The sequence below is a fragment of the Falco cherrug genome, chromosome 8 (genome assembly GCF_023634085.1).
Source record: "Falco cherrug isolate bFalChe1 chromosome 8, bFalChe1.pri, whole genome shotgun sequence".
NCBI classification, from domain to species: domain Eukaryota; kingdom Metazoa; phylum Chordata; class Aves; order Falconiformes; family Falconidae; genus Falco; species Falco cherrug.
This window is the reverse complement of record NC_073704.1, coordinates 46,708,010-46,722,481: the sequence shown is the minus strand read 5'-3', so window position 1 is coordinate 46,722,481 and position 14,472 is coordinate 46,708,010. Positions and strand designations below refer to the sequence as shown.

General features: G+C 42.8%; 1 long non-coding RNA gene across 1 annotated transcript in view; it reads right to left on the bottom strand.

The window, feature by feature from the left end:
- Positions 1–10,313, bottom strand: part of LOC114016794 (uncharacterized) — a 105,422-nt gene extending 95,109 nt beyond the window's left edge. Inside the window, exon 1 of the long non-coding RNA XR_003561467.2 lies at positions 10,251–10,313. This is a non-coding gene — a long non-coding RNA (uncharacterized LOC114016794). The remainder of the gene's footprint in view (positions 1–10,250) is intronic.
- Positions 10,314–14,472: the final 4,159 nt, after the last annotated feature.

Below are 14,472 nucleotides of genomic sequence, written 5' to 3'. Positions count from 1 at the left end.
TTTAGGATATTATCTTTTCCAACCAAAAAGGCTAGGCTTTCAGTCAGAAACCAAAATCTAAGACAAGTTATTAGAACAGCTTATCTCATAGAAGCACAGCAGAATAGGTCACAGCCCAGCCTTACAGAAATGCATTGCCATATTCATATATTTTAAGGAATTTGTAAAGAGAATAATCTTTCTTTCTTCTCATCTCATTATTTTATTTTGTGGCTAGCTGTGGGGAAATGAAATAGTCTTGCAATTAAAACTACTAAGTTGAGTCTGTGGAATTGTAGGCAAATAATCTCCAGTCTGATTTTAAAGATACATAACAAAGATGCAGAGCAGGGATATTTTAGGACATGCCTCAATGTCTCCCTGCCACCAGTTTCAAGGGAATTTAAACCTGCAGCCCGCCTCACTTAAGTCTCACAATACTGAGTGGAACAAGGCCTAAATATCTTTAAAATGCTTGAGTTGGACAGATTTTCAACACAGCTCAGCTCAAATTTCCCCTGCTTCAGCAGGATCCATGCGCATGAAGTCAGTACGATGGGTCCAAGGCTCGCCGTCACACATGGCTCTGAGAAGGCTGCCGAGCATTTTTGGGAATCTCGCCCCTTTCTCATGTTCCCGAGTGAAAGACGAGCTGCTTGAAAAATCTAGCTTTCATTTCTGTAAACGAAGGGTTGCAACACACTGCTGATTCACACAGGCTTGGGAAAGCAATAATTGTAAAGATCTCAGACGTTTAAATGGCGCTTAAAAGATGAGAACAAGGTCAGCCAGTCTCACTACACATCCTATTCCCCCAAGTCACCTTTTATACTCCTTGTTTCACTAAGGCATTGTCTTTTCTATCTTTTTCACATGTTGGCTTATGACTAAGTAATTTAATTCAAAATATTTTAAAGTATTGAAGGAGAAAAGCTGTAATGGACCTTCAAGTGACAGGCTAGGAGCAATCCAGGAGGTCATTTTTAGCAACTCTATGGTAAAACTGTTTCCGATTATTGCAAAAAGAGTGGGATCTAAAGGTCCTCGGATCTATTCCCAGTCTTGAATAGCATGGGCAGTCACAGTCAGATGCATTCAGACTGAATGTTTCTAGTCTAAAATTCCTCTGTGTGATCCTAAAACTGTTAGTTCCCCGCAGACTTTTGAGAAAGAAAAAAAAAGTACTGAAAATGGGTATTAACTAAGAATTATATCCTTGGTTCTGAAAAACTTTATAGCCTTTATTTTTGAAGCTTTTCATGTGCAATGAACCGAAACCAAAATTAAGAAGGGAGTGCAGGTGGATTTTGACAAAAATGAATGGTCTGAAGGGTAAGCCTATCGGTGCAGCTACCAGATGTGTAGCAAAAGAAGAAATAGCACAGCTATAACATTCAAAAGAAATAGTGCAGCAAAGGTTGGGTGCTTCTCCAGGGCTGCAGGTCTGTGCGACAGCTGGCATTTTTTTAGGGTGTAATATACTCTTGCTGTAGGTGAACACTCAGGGAAATCACACAGTTCCTGTGCGTCCCCTGGGAATTCTGCTATCGCTTGTAGAGGAGGGAAACCTGGTCAGCTCTTTGAGCTGCTTTGCGTCCTGGTCCTCTGCATCAGAGGGATGACCTAGTGCCCAAGCAGACGTGAAGCAATGCTCTGGCAGATGGGATGAAGGTGAGCAGAGCAGAGCCCCTGCCCCAGCCACACAGCTTGTCCATCACCAAGACCGCCAGACTGGGTCAGAGCACTGGGCTCCCTCATTCAACGTTGTGTCTCGCAAAGTTGCCAGTACAAGTCTCAAAGGATATAAAAACTGTATGGTGTGTTTTGTTAGAATGATTGTTCTGTCATCGCCCAGATGTTGTTGTTATAGGTGCTACACGGGGTAATAAATAAAATGAAATTAGACAGTGTCATGCAATGAAATAGGCAATCCGTGCTGGCAGCTCTCCCGGTCAGATTGTACCCAAGCTCACTAGATACCGTACATATTATTTCACTGATGAATATGCAACTCATTGCATATATACCTGTCTGCTGTCTTTACTTGGCGAGACCTAGACAGGGACCTGAGCCATCACCTGAGCTCCACACTTCTGACCCAAATCCAAGTGTTCTTTTCGGGTTTGATTCCCTCCTCACCTACATTAGAGCAAGTAAGGACAGTGCTAAAAGACCGAGACTGTTTCAAACTCGCTAGTTTGAGTTTAAGGACAAGAAGCATCAGTCCTTGAAATCAAGAGTGTCAGGGAACTGCCTTGGGAAAGATCACAAGAGGTGCAGGAGCCATCCAGCCCTCTGCCTGTGGGACAGTGAAAGGGTGCCCATGCACAACATGAAATGTGGAAACTCGGGACACTTTTCTACCCTGCTCAGAGCAGGAACATTAAAAAATTTCAATTTGTGTGCTCATAGTTTAGCTGCTTTGAGTCAGTTCTTGTTGGACAGAGGGCTGGGTCTGTCTCCCCCTCACAAGCAGTGGCTTTGCTCACTGGTCTGCAGCCACCCCTACTGCACGGCCGAGCACCACCCCAACAAATGGAGGAAACAAAGCCTGAGTACGATGGCTCCTCACCTGTGATGTGGGGGTCTGGCATTAGTCCCTACCACTGCCCTAGCAAAACAGACACACATACACACTGGTCAGCTTACCTTCTAGCTTTTTTCTTACATGAATTTTGGGGAGGTTTGCTTACCATTTTGGAGTTCAGGACCTTTCAGGTCAGTAATTTTTGTCACTACAAATATTTGAGTTGTGTTCACAGTGAAATAAGTCATTTTTAGATTTTGGAGTTTTTTTCCCAATGAAATGAGAAAACGTACAATTAAAAATTACACTGAATCTGGAATATGTTTGGGGTTTTTTTAAATTATGTTTAAAACATGATGAGTACTTTCCGATGAAACCTATTAATAACACTCCTTTTTAGAGTGCCCAAGCAATGCTCAGCAGTCTCTCATCTACATATTCTCACAATATCTTGCATTTCCCCAGATGTGTAGCTATGGTGGCAGAGCCTGTCTAGCCACTTGTGAATATGAAAATTGTTTGCATCACTAAAACGGAGTCACAGGCCAGATTTTCAGCTAGCACTACCTCCCAAGTCAAGGAGACAAGCTGCAAGACACAGCCTGTTTGGGCAAACACCACTACAGCTACAGCCCTGCGTGCCATCAGGTACACGAGAACGGCTGCCCTGATGCGCCAGGCTTAGCTCACTGCTGCTTAAACGTGCTTATTACTGCCCTCATGCATAATTACAGGAACCCTAGAAACGTGATGGAAGTGACAGGTACAATCCTCTGTAAAATATGTCCCAGCTGAAGCATGACATCATGGCCATAGATCAGCCTGCGAACAACCTGCAGCCCTGATCTAGACTCTCATTAAGACTGACCAGTAAAAAGAAACAAGTTCTGCACCAAGCTCCCAAGGTATCTGCCAAGAATTTCTTCTTGTTCTGGGAGACTGTCAAGTCTCTCTAGAATTGTTCTATTGAAAAAAAATAATAGAATGATCTTTCTCCAAGGATCCTGAAATACTTTATGCCCATCAATCAGTATGCTAAATCTCAGCAGCAGTTCCTGAGATAGTAAATAGCTGCTCTACTTCTTTTACAGGTAAGCAAACTGAGACACAGAATGGCTGAAGTGTGACTCTTGAAACTATTACCAACTTAGGCAATTGCCTTTATGTATACATATAGTTTTTAAATAAATATGCTGGGTGGTGGGGTTTTCTTTTTCCATTTATCCAACGTATAAGCAGTATAAGCAACCAGATAAATAAACTCATATAATCAAGTATTAAGGGAAGCAAACACATAGGGGTAAGTAAATTATAAAAGCTTCTCTGCTACAGATCCAGAACAGAGAAAATGCCATTTCACTCATTGCAGCTTGGAAGTTTTCAAATTCAGATGGTAAACCATAAAGTAAATTAAATACACCAAAAAAAAGGTAGTGTTTAAAACCCGCAAATTTTAGACCACTTTAGACCATGGGTAGGGTTAGAAAATACTGTAATGTGTTTGGGAGTGATTTAGAAAATTACAGTCTCTTGTCAACATTTTGAAATCTTTTGATATGTAAGAATATTAAAAAGGAGGTCTAGAACTGCAGAACTTTTTGCCCACATCAGAATCACCCCTGCTGCACAGACAACCTCCAAGTTCTCATGCAGCTTCTCCTCTCTTTCTCTCCTCTCTTTCTCTTTTGCACTTTCTCCTTGCAATTGCTCAGCCCCCAGGCAGGAGTTCGGTGTGCGCACACAAGGGCAGTTGTGCCTGCACGCAATGGGTAGATGCACAACCTCCTCACGTCTGCACCAGGATGCATAAATCTGCACTTTGAGACACCCCATTACAGTTATTTTGGACGTGACAGAAAACAGCATTTGCTTTACAAGCCTAAAGGTTGTAAAGATGTAAAGATGTGGGATCAGCTGCCAGATGCCAGGTACCCGCATCTATTGCAGAAATGCAAAATCCTTCTCCATTGCTTGGTTTCCAGCTCTGGGGCTTGCTCACCCACAGCCCACTCCATTCATGCAGGGACTGAGTTTCTTGACTTTCCAGTAACACTAAAAAGTGAAATCCAGCTTTTTTGCAAGGTCCTCACCTCTGATCTACCTTAGTGGGACAGCAGTTTGAATGGGATTTAGAAGCAAGAGCTCAGGCTTTCCATTAAGCAAATTTGTTATTTAAGGTTAACCATTGCAGTATTTTGTAGAACACAAAGAAAAGGTTAGATGTGGTATGATAATTATAAAAAATAAAAAATTGAGATGTTGCAAGCCCAAATAGGAATGAACATTTCTATGTACGAAAGCTGGGGTGTACAAATCTGTCCCAACTCACAGGCAAAGTTAAAAGCCTTTTACAATTGTGTCCCCTCGCTGTAGCACACTTAGCCTCATGCTGCATTCCAGTCAATCAGCATAAAATCCCATACTCCCCTCCTAGATGTTATCCTTCACGTGCTGTATTAGTTACAAGCTCCTTGCACTCTAGCAGGCACTGACAGACGGCAGTAGATGATGTAGAGGTGCAATCATATCAGACTATTGAGAGTACAAATCTATACAGCATAATGAGTCTTCTATTGCATATATCAGAGCTTTGAAACATTTTCTATTTAAATATATAGTCTGAAAACTTTCAGCATATATCATATCATCGAAACAACAGACTTCCATTGTTCAAATGGCATAAATCTATCATAGTCTCATAACAGCATGTGATTTCCACTAGCTACAGGCTTATATATTGTCGCACTAGTAGCGAAGGTTTTGTACATGGAAATCGACTTACACTGTAAGAACAAATTTTGCATTGTTCTGTACCTTAAAATCACACATTTCCATGATGACCAATGAACTATTACACAGATTGCTGGTGGGGGTAAATCATGCTGAATAATCAACCGTGTTTTGCCTAGGGGGTCTGCTGAAGCGATCTGCAGCTCAGGGCTATTGTGGTAACAGAGCCCGAACAGAGCAGCCCCATCTGCTCCAACGGCGGCAGCGCACCACAACTGACCAAGCTCCCTGTGAACCGGGATGCTCTTAGGGATGCTCCTACCCCACAGCTGTCCCACTCCATGCTCCCTGGTATGTGAGACCCCCACCTGCCCCCACAGAGCCTGAAGCTCACCAACCCCAAAATGGACTCACTGGTGCTCTCTCCCAAGTCTGCCAGTGATAGCAGGACACTCTATTGAAGGAATCAAGGACCATTTACAACTCATGGTCCTATGTCAGATGAGCAGCAAACACAAGTAGTCATATAGCGGCTTGCTCCAGGTAGAAGATCACCAGCTCACCTGAAAAATGTCTAGTTTCACCCCTGCTAGCTGGAGCGCCACAGCTAGCTAGAGGACAGCTGGTGAACTGGGGCCCAGAAGAACTTGGTGTTAGGCCCTGCAAAGGAAGTGTCCTGCTGCTAAGCAGTGGTCCCAGCTAGGCAGCCTGCCACTCTACCTAGTGTGCGCTTTGACACCAAGGGTGCTCTCAGGGCTGAAGATCTCTGTGTTTTCCACCAGACGATGAGATGCACAACCCTAGTCTGCAAAAATGACATGCTTCCGCATTACAACAGGCTGTCTGGGTGCAGCTTCCTTGTCAGTGCTACATAGAAGTGTTTCTATCCTACAAGACATGTTTCCCCTCAGCCTCCTTCCCCACCATACAGCTTTGTTTCCATTCCCATATCTATCCCTGGTCACCCTTCTCTGCAGCTGCCTTCTCACCATGATCTCATCACAACTATCCATACCTCCTCCAGATGAAGAGAGGTATAATTTCCTCAGAGCTCTTGTGGCAGCTCTCAAAAGCATGCAAGAGAGATATTGCAGCAGATGCTAAATCTGCTGGGAATAGTTTGAAAAGCCACCCCTTCGTGAGAGTGCGGCTGCAGAGGCACCCTCCCCGGCTCAGGTGCTGCGGGTTGGCCTCTTGGGCCAGGTAGCCATCTCCTTGCCTGGAGTGCCCCCAAGAGCAGGTCTGGCACATCACACGCAGAGGTGTCCAGAGGTCACTTTAAGGGCAGGATGCTCTCATATTCCCCCTGAGGATGTAACAGATGGAGTGCTACGGAGATGCTCTCTAGGGCACTCCTGCAGCAGGACAGTGCAAACAATTGACAAATTTGGCCTCAAAGGCATGCCCACAGACGAGGTGAATGCAGCGATAAAGCCTGATTCATAAAAGGGAGATAAAATACATTGTCAAAATATTACCTTCCAAATCTACTCGGAGAGAGGATTAAAATCTTTCTGCACTTACTACTGAACTACGTCCTTATATCTTAGCGACCATATATAAGGAGTTGCCCATAATGCACAGAGTATAATTGTAAAGGACGGTAGGAAATGACTCACTTACTAGCTTGCTGTCGGAGGACTGCATCATAAAATATTGGCTGTGGTCTCACATCATACCACACAGGCAGGAGAATTCGTATCAGCACACAGAGGCTATAGAATTACATTTTCTCATCAAACCCCAGACATACACCATAGATTACAGGCACTCTACTGGCAGCACGCTTGGCTGAAACAGGCTTGCAACGAGAGACCAGGAGATTGGCTTGCAAGATACACGTCTTGTGTTTTGCTGTCACTTTGCTATACTTTATGAAGTTTGAAAACAAGAGGTCATGAACTACAGCCAAAGCAGGAGCCAGAGTATAACCATCATCTCCCTGGCCCACAAGCAGTTTGGGATAAGGAGCAAACTGCAAATATATTCCACAACAGGAGGAGGACTGCATGTGCTGGGCCATCATCGGTAGGCAATACAGTAGCATTAAGTCAGTGGCTTTCACATCTTGTCATGCTTAGCACCAGCATTGCTGTCTGGGAGCTGAAACTCAATTAATGTGGACAAACTATGATTTAGATCCAGACAGTGTGTGTTACAGGTCCCACGCTGGCAATAATCTGCTGAAGATCCAGTTTATAACGATACCAACTTGAAAATTTGGGCTTTTCCATGCAAGTCATTGCAGGACAATCTCTGAGTAGTCCAAGGTAGTAGGTGGTACATTAATTACAGCTGGCTGGGGGTGGGTGGGTGAGTTTCTTTGTGGTTTTGGTAGTTTTTTGTTTGTTTGTTTGGGGTTTTTTTCTATGAAATCCTAGAATGTTGAAACTAAAACTGGCCAGGGATAAAACCTTTTACCTTCATAAACCTCTGTAAGGTTAAATCACTTTGCCCTCTTTCAACCATTTCAAGCATAAAAGCCTGTTAACATTATTTTTGCTTAATATTATCAGTAAACATGTTGCATGTGCTTATAATTGCCAATGAATTATTTTAACTCATCTGAACAGTGTTTGCTTGATGAACAGCTTTCAAAGGATTTAGATTTCAGTGAATATCCTTACTGAAAAACCTGAAAATTTTAATGGGAAAGGAAACAAATTCCTTACCTAGCACAAACAGGAGAAGTTTCAACACAAGAGTCCTAAAGAAACATAACACAAGAGAGAGCCACTGACCAAGACTTTTGGTCTACATGAACACGGAAGAAAAAAAAAAAAAAAAAGGCAGAGGAAGAAGCACTCAAAATTGGAAGACAGAAGTAATCAAGAAATACAGTCTAGTTCATTCCCTGCATCAAAAGACCTCAAGCTTGGCACACTAAACCTGCGCTGCTACAGATTTTCCATTGTATTAGATTTTTTCACATGACAGTTTATGGTCCTGGCAGTGGTCACCACTGCTGCCATCTAAATCACCTTTAAAATTGCTAATCCACATCATTACCTGTGCTTCAGCAGGAATTCTGCACCATGCTAGAAAATTTTGCCACAGTGATATTAAAATCTGCATTTTGTAACATTCTTTGCAACAAATTTTTGGGTTAGGCGAACACTACTTAATTTACGGCTCTTTGATGTTTGTAACAAGATTGTTAATACAATTTTAGCACACAAAAGGGCAGCTAGATTCAATTAACTGTATTTGAAAGTACATCAAGATCCTTTGGAGAATGTACTAGAGATAAGAGGGGCAAAACATTATTACCGAGCAACTGTCATATGATAAGGTCAAGGTATTGTTAGGTAATGAAATACAGATTTAATATATCTTCTGTTAGATATGGAACAGGCAGGACCACAGTGTACTTTATTAGAATAATTCTAATTTGAAAATCAAGATACAAGAGGTGATGGCCAGATAAAGCAATGTTTTTTAACTAACCAAAGAGGGATAATCTGTGCATTTAACGTCTCGGCTCCAGACACCAACACAACCAGTGCTGGGACACTTTTCATAGACTTAGTTACCCTGTCTGTAATTAGTAATAGCTAAAAACACATTCAAAGGTTTAATATAGTTAAGTATCTCATTATATTGAGCATACAATAGGCAACACAGCACACAAATTTTCCACTGCCCGGGGTCCATGAAGCGCTGATTAAACTATTCCTTCAGAGAGCACCCAGAAAGGACAGGAGAGGGCCTTTAACAGAGGGTTTGATTTGTTTCCAGAATAGACCTTAACTGATGCTGTGTCCTCATTTGAATGAAAAAAATGGAACTTTGTCAAAATTCAGATATTTAATGCAAAAAGGAACTAATTCTCTCTTAGTCATGAGAAAAAAAAAAGAAAAAGTCTCATTTGGTGTGTTTAAGCTCTCATTTACTTTCTGTCTTACTAATGGCTGTTTCTTACTGTTGTTTCCTACATATCTGCATATCTGTTCTTCACACTCATACCTGGGCAGCTTAACATTACCCAGGAGTTTCCCACAAACACTTCACTCATCATTCTCTTCTGCTATGGGTTAAATATCTCTTATGTAGTCTCAGGCCATCCCTTTGATTTTGGGGTAGTTTCTAGGTATAATTGAGGGAAAAAAAAATTGCAAATACTTGAATATTCCTGTCTTCACATTTCTTTCTTCCTTCTCTTATATCTGTTTATCTCTTTTTCCTAATATCCCCCAACTTCCCTGCTTTCACTCTGTCCTGGGAACTACAGACATACATATTTTCCTTCATAATGTTGAAATCAAAGGTTCTTTTCCAGCATGTTTTCCCCCTGGACCAATGTGGATATCAAAGAGCAGAGCCTGTACGTACTCTACAAGCCAAACACAAAAGACCTTCAGCCTTTTTTTTGACACAAATGGATGATATTACTGACTGCAAAACTATCTGTTGTGTATGTACTTTACAGCACCTTGATTCCCAAAGAGTCTATGTCCCCTAAGAATAAAAGTCTCTCTTTTTTTCTCCACTGGTAACTGAGGGGGCTCACGCAACACACAAGGTGAAACAGAGACCAAAGTATTTCACTGAGACAGAACAAATGCAGGCATAAGTACCTGACCAACAATTCAATGTCTACAAAATACACACTGAATCAACTAATCCCTTACCTGGATTGACAGAGTCATTGTTTTTTAAAGAAGAGGAGACATGCGGATTAGCTAACCTCTTCAACAACACAGGCTGACAGCAGCCTACCAAATCCTGCTCTAGCAAACCTAAAACATCTGTTTGAGCTAGTCTGTATGTTTAGCTGTGATTCAAAGAATTTAAGGGATGGAGCCCCTACTGTGAGAAAGGGGAAAATAACCCATTTAACCTGCCTAGATCCCTTGGTGAACAGATCCCTCACAAGTTTCACACTGTCCACAAACCCTTCAGCTGGAAGCATACCTTCCAGACAGCAACATCCATCAGCATCACGGCACAAATCCACTGGAAAATGGGATCTCATTGCTCCAGCTCTACCACAGGCTGGAACCACATCACTCACCACCGCAGCCACTGCACGGGGTCCTCCACTGGTCCCTGGATGAGCCCCCGACCAGAATCCCCATCATCTGCAGAAAGAACACATGCAGAACTCCATCAGGGTAAGTAATGAGATGCAAATGTATTCCTTCAGAGGTTGATCCAAAGCCCAGTGAAGTCAATTATTATTAATGTAATTAGTACCATATAAGCAGTTCAAGACATAATTCAAGTCAGGTCTCCACCAAGCCAAGCTGCAGATATATGCAGAACAGAATTAAAGGGTTTACAATCTAAACGGGTGTGACAGACAAAAAGAAAGAGAGGAAGGAGATGTGAGGTGATATAAAAAGAGCAGATAAGCTGCCACAGAAACCAAATCTTAATCCTGTGCTTTGTCTGTCAAAGTGTGCAGATGTCAGCAGGAATTTTCAATAAATGTTAAATCAACAATGTGTTAATTAAACAGTATTTTGAGCCTTTACTTGTAAAGAATTTTCTCTCCTTACATTTTCATTAATTTTACCTTGCCTTTAGCAAACAGAAGCACACTTCTTATTTCTATAGCAGTAGCTATATATTCAGGGTCATTCAAGCCAAGTCAATGGAATGACCCTGCAGTTACAAGCATGAATGAAGAGCTGAACAAAACCCACCATGAGCTTTGCTTTATTCTGTATCAGTAATTAAAAATGCCTGAGTCACATTGTGCACTTCCCGCACTCCTACACACACAACCTCCTGCAAGGTAGACAGTTTGCTCGAGTGTCATGGCAGATGCCAACCCACGATACCATTGCTGCATGTTGGCACCAGGTCAAACCCTATTCTGCCCCCCAGCCCAGAAGGGAGCGTTTACATTTGCAGAGGGAGGGGTTGAGTTGAAAGCAGTGAGAAAGGGAAGGTGGCTCGGTGTGATGCAGAGGAGCTCCCGCTCCTCCTTCACCCTGCACAACACCCTCTCCCCAGGCTTGTGGCCACTGTGGCTGGTGCAGTGCGAGCACCCTCTGCTGCTCTCCTCCCTCCTGCCAACACGCCCTTGGCATCTTTCAGATCCCACCCAAACACATGCAAGGGATACTCCTGGTACCACAGCACCCAGACTCTGCCAAGGCTCGCTTCCACCCTGTGCACCAGGCTCTGCAAGCATGTGGTCCAGTTTTACGGGTTGCAAGGGAGCACAGGACGAGAATCACGTGCACCTCCATCACTACTGCTGCAAACCTGTTAGTTTCTAAGCCAAAGGATTAAAGAAAAAAAAAAGGGGGGGAGGGGGGGGCAGGGGGCAGGAAACTTTTCTTGTTCTGTAATTCTAGTGCCTGGGTGTAACTGAGGAGACCGGCTGCATCAAAGCCCTCGGCGACAGCATGGGCTTTATCTGGGAATTTTTGTAACTGCCATTGCTATTAGACCATATGAATGCAATTATAATATTCCAATAGAAATCAGTTGAGTATGTGGTAAACCAAGGGAACATACAAGGGAATGTGTGTAAGATAATCTCCCTATCGTGCACATACAAGGGCACCGGGATTTCTTCCAAAATCCAGCCGTTCCCCACACCTCCCTGGTGCTCCCAGAGGAAGGACAGCAAAGGCTGGCTGAAGCTCCACTTGTGGGGATGGAGGACTACCAGGTCACCCCTGAAATCGCAAGCCAGCCAGCCACACCAGGGCAGATGAGGAAAAGCAGTGGTGGGAAGACCTTTTGTAGCTGGAAAAGGCAAGTCAACATGTAAATCCTAGTTAAAATATCTTTATTAGCAGCATTTTAATCACTTGCAAAATCTGGACCAGGATCAAACCAAACATAAGGCAGCAGCTGCTGTAAACAGCCGTTGTTGAAATGGAAAAATGATTAGTGCTGAGGGAAGACGTCAGGCGTAATAAGCCTGACTTGAATGCTGTTGGAGCTGAGCACCGGGCATGGCTGGGTACCTCAGCATCACGTGGCCTGCCCTACAAACCTCTCCTAGGCACAGAAATCCCAAGACCTATAACCTCTCTGCTTATGCAGATAACCACCTCCTGGCTGTATTTACAGCATTAACGTGCTTTTCAGCCTCTGCTTGGAGAAATGAAGAATTACACCAATGCTGGAGTGTCTTTCCTTCCATCACACGCTGTAACACTGAAAGTCATCTAAACTACTGCAGGATTAGAGAAGAGTAATTATCCATCAAAACTTGAACTGAATCCTAGATGTGCATTAGATGTATTTTGGCTCTAGCTGTATTATGCTATCTTCCCCTCCTCCAAAATAAACCATATCTCAAAGCATTACCTGGCGCAACTGTAAATGTCTGAGATTTTTTGTGTGTTACTGAGAATAAGATCTACAAAATAAGTTTTACTTAAATTGGCCCAAACTAAACAAATATATTTTAAAATACCAGTAAACAAAACATAAAGAGCATATCACACTGACAACAAAAGTATTCTCAAACCTGGAAGACATTTTATACATGTATTTCAATTAATGCAGCTAAGTTAAATAAAAATGGGAAAACTGTGCTTCGAAACTGTGCAGGCAGAGTGCTCAGAATGTCAGAGCTTTTTCCATCTCTGCAGCACAGAAAACAGCTGGCAAATCTTAAGCAAGTTTATAAACGTTTTAGTGTCATAAAACCATTTAATTAAAAAAATAAATTGAAAATCAGATAGATTAGAAGTCACATACAAATGATTTGACCTCTTCCAGCTCTCTTCCCACCTTTAGCTACAGACATGGCAGCACTAAAGGCTTAGCTGGCCTTTTGCTGGACCTTCGGATAACCAGGTTAATACCCGAGTACACCAATCCAAGCATCACCTCCAGGCAGCTAAGCCCAGCCCCTGCTATTGGCCTTCGTATTTCTGAAGTGATCAGAAGCGTACTTGCATAATTTTAATGGTTCCTAGTCCAAGCCAAAAAGCTTTAAGTGGGTGCAGGTGAGCACCACAGCCCGGCGCAGTTCTTGCTTCTGTGGCTGCTCAACAGGCTGAGCTTCAGCAGTAACTGGTAATGCAATTTTCACTCCCTCGTCCAAGGTATTTTCTGTGGTGTACACAAGTTAATTCCTTACCAAAGTGAAGATGTGTATACTGGGAATACTCCTTTTTTCCAGGAGGGACAACTCTGCAGTGGAAGACACCACACTGGGATCAGACCTGATCAGAGAGCTAGTGTTTGTTATGCACAAACTCACGATGTCTATAAAGGAATGGCAAGCATGCATGTTGGTGAGTATTTTATGGTTGGCATTAATATCTCTTTTGATACTTGGCAAGTAAAAGAGAGCTCAGGCAATGGGTGAGAAAGCTGTAACACAATGCACGCAGCCAGCACCAATGTGGGTTTTTCATTGTTTTAACAAAAACCGCTCAAATCTGCTTTCACTGCACGTGCCACTGTAGACATAGGAAAGGTGAAAAATGAACTTTTAACCTGATTTTCAGGTTTAACTGTTCTTCATAGTGTAGAACATATTCAGGTCACCCTGAAGAGAAGTTCAGTTTTAACTGCTGCTCTCAAATGTTGCAGTTTCAGCAATGTTCCTCCTATGCCAGCAGTGCTTAGCGCGATGTTCTTGATTTTCGTATTGTACTGATACACTTTACATACTCCCTCAAAAACAACTTGTCCATCTCTCCAGTCAGTCAAAATGACTGGGTATAGTTTGTGCCACTGTTTGTGCCACTGCAGTGCATGCTGGCTGTCCGTCTTCAGCTGCCCCAGGCTACCACGATGAAACAACTTTTCTGTCCACTCCTCCAGTAGTTTCCCCCTTTCATTATCCTTAATACCAATAATACTATTTGATATTACTAATACTATATCTTTAATATATTTCAAATTAATTCAAGCCATCTCCCCACTCCTACTAGATGCTTAGGTCCAGTGTCAAATCCTGTGAGCTGCTGAGTGTATTTGATTTTCACTGATGTTGGCCCGCTAACATCAGGGAAAGTCCCGCTAAGTGGATCATTCAGGTATTACTTGAACAAACCCCATTTAAATAGCTTAACCCAGCTGAGAACCAGTTTTGCAAAAGCAAGAACATTTCTGTTCAGATTCCTGCACGAGAACAATTCACACTGCCATGAGGGCATCTCTCTGAAGCAGCAAACATTGGTGGGATGATACTGATTGCCATTAGCTCAGACTGTGGCTCTTCAACACCAGGAAAGGTCTGCAAATCACAAGAGCTGTCCCGTCAAGTCAGTGCAAAGGTCTATACAGGCTACGACTGGGATTCAGACATG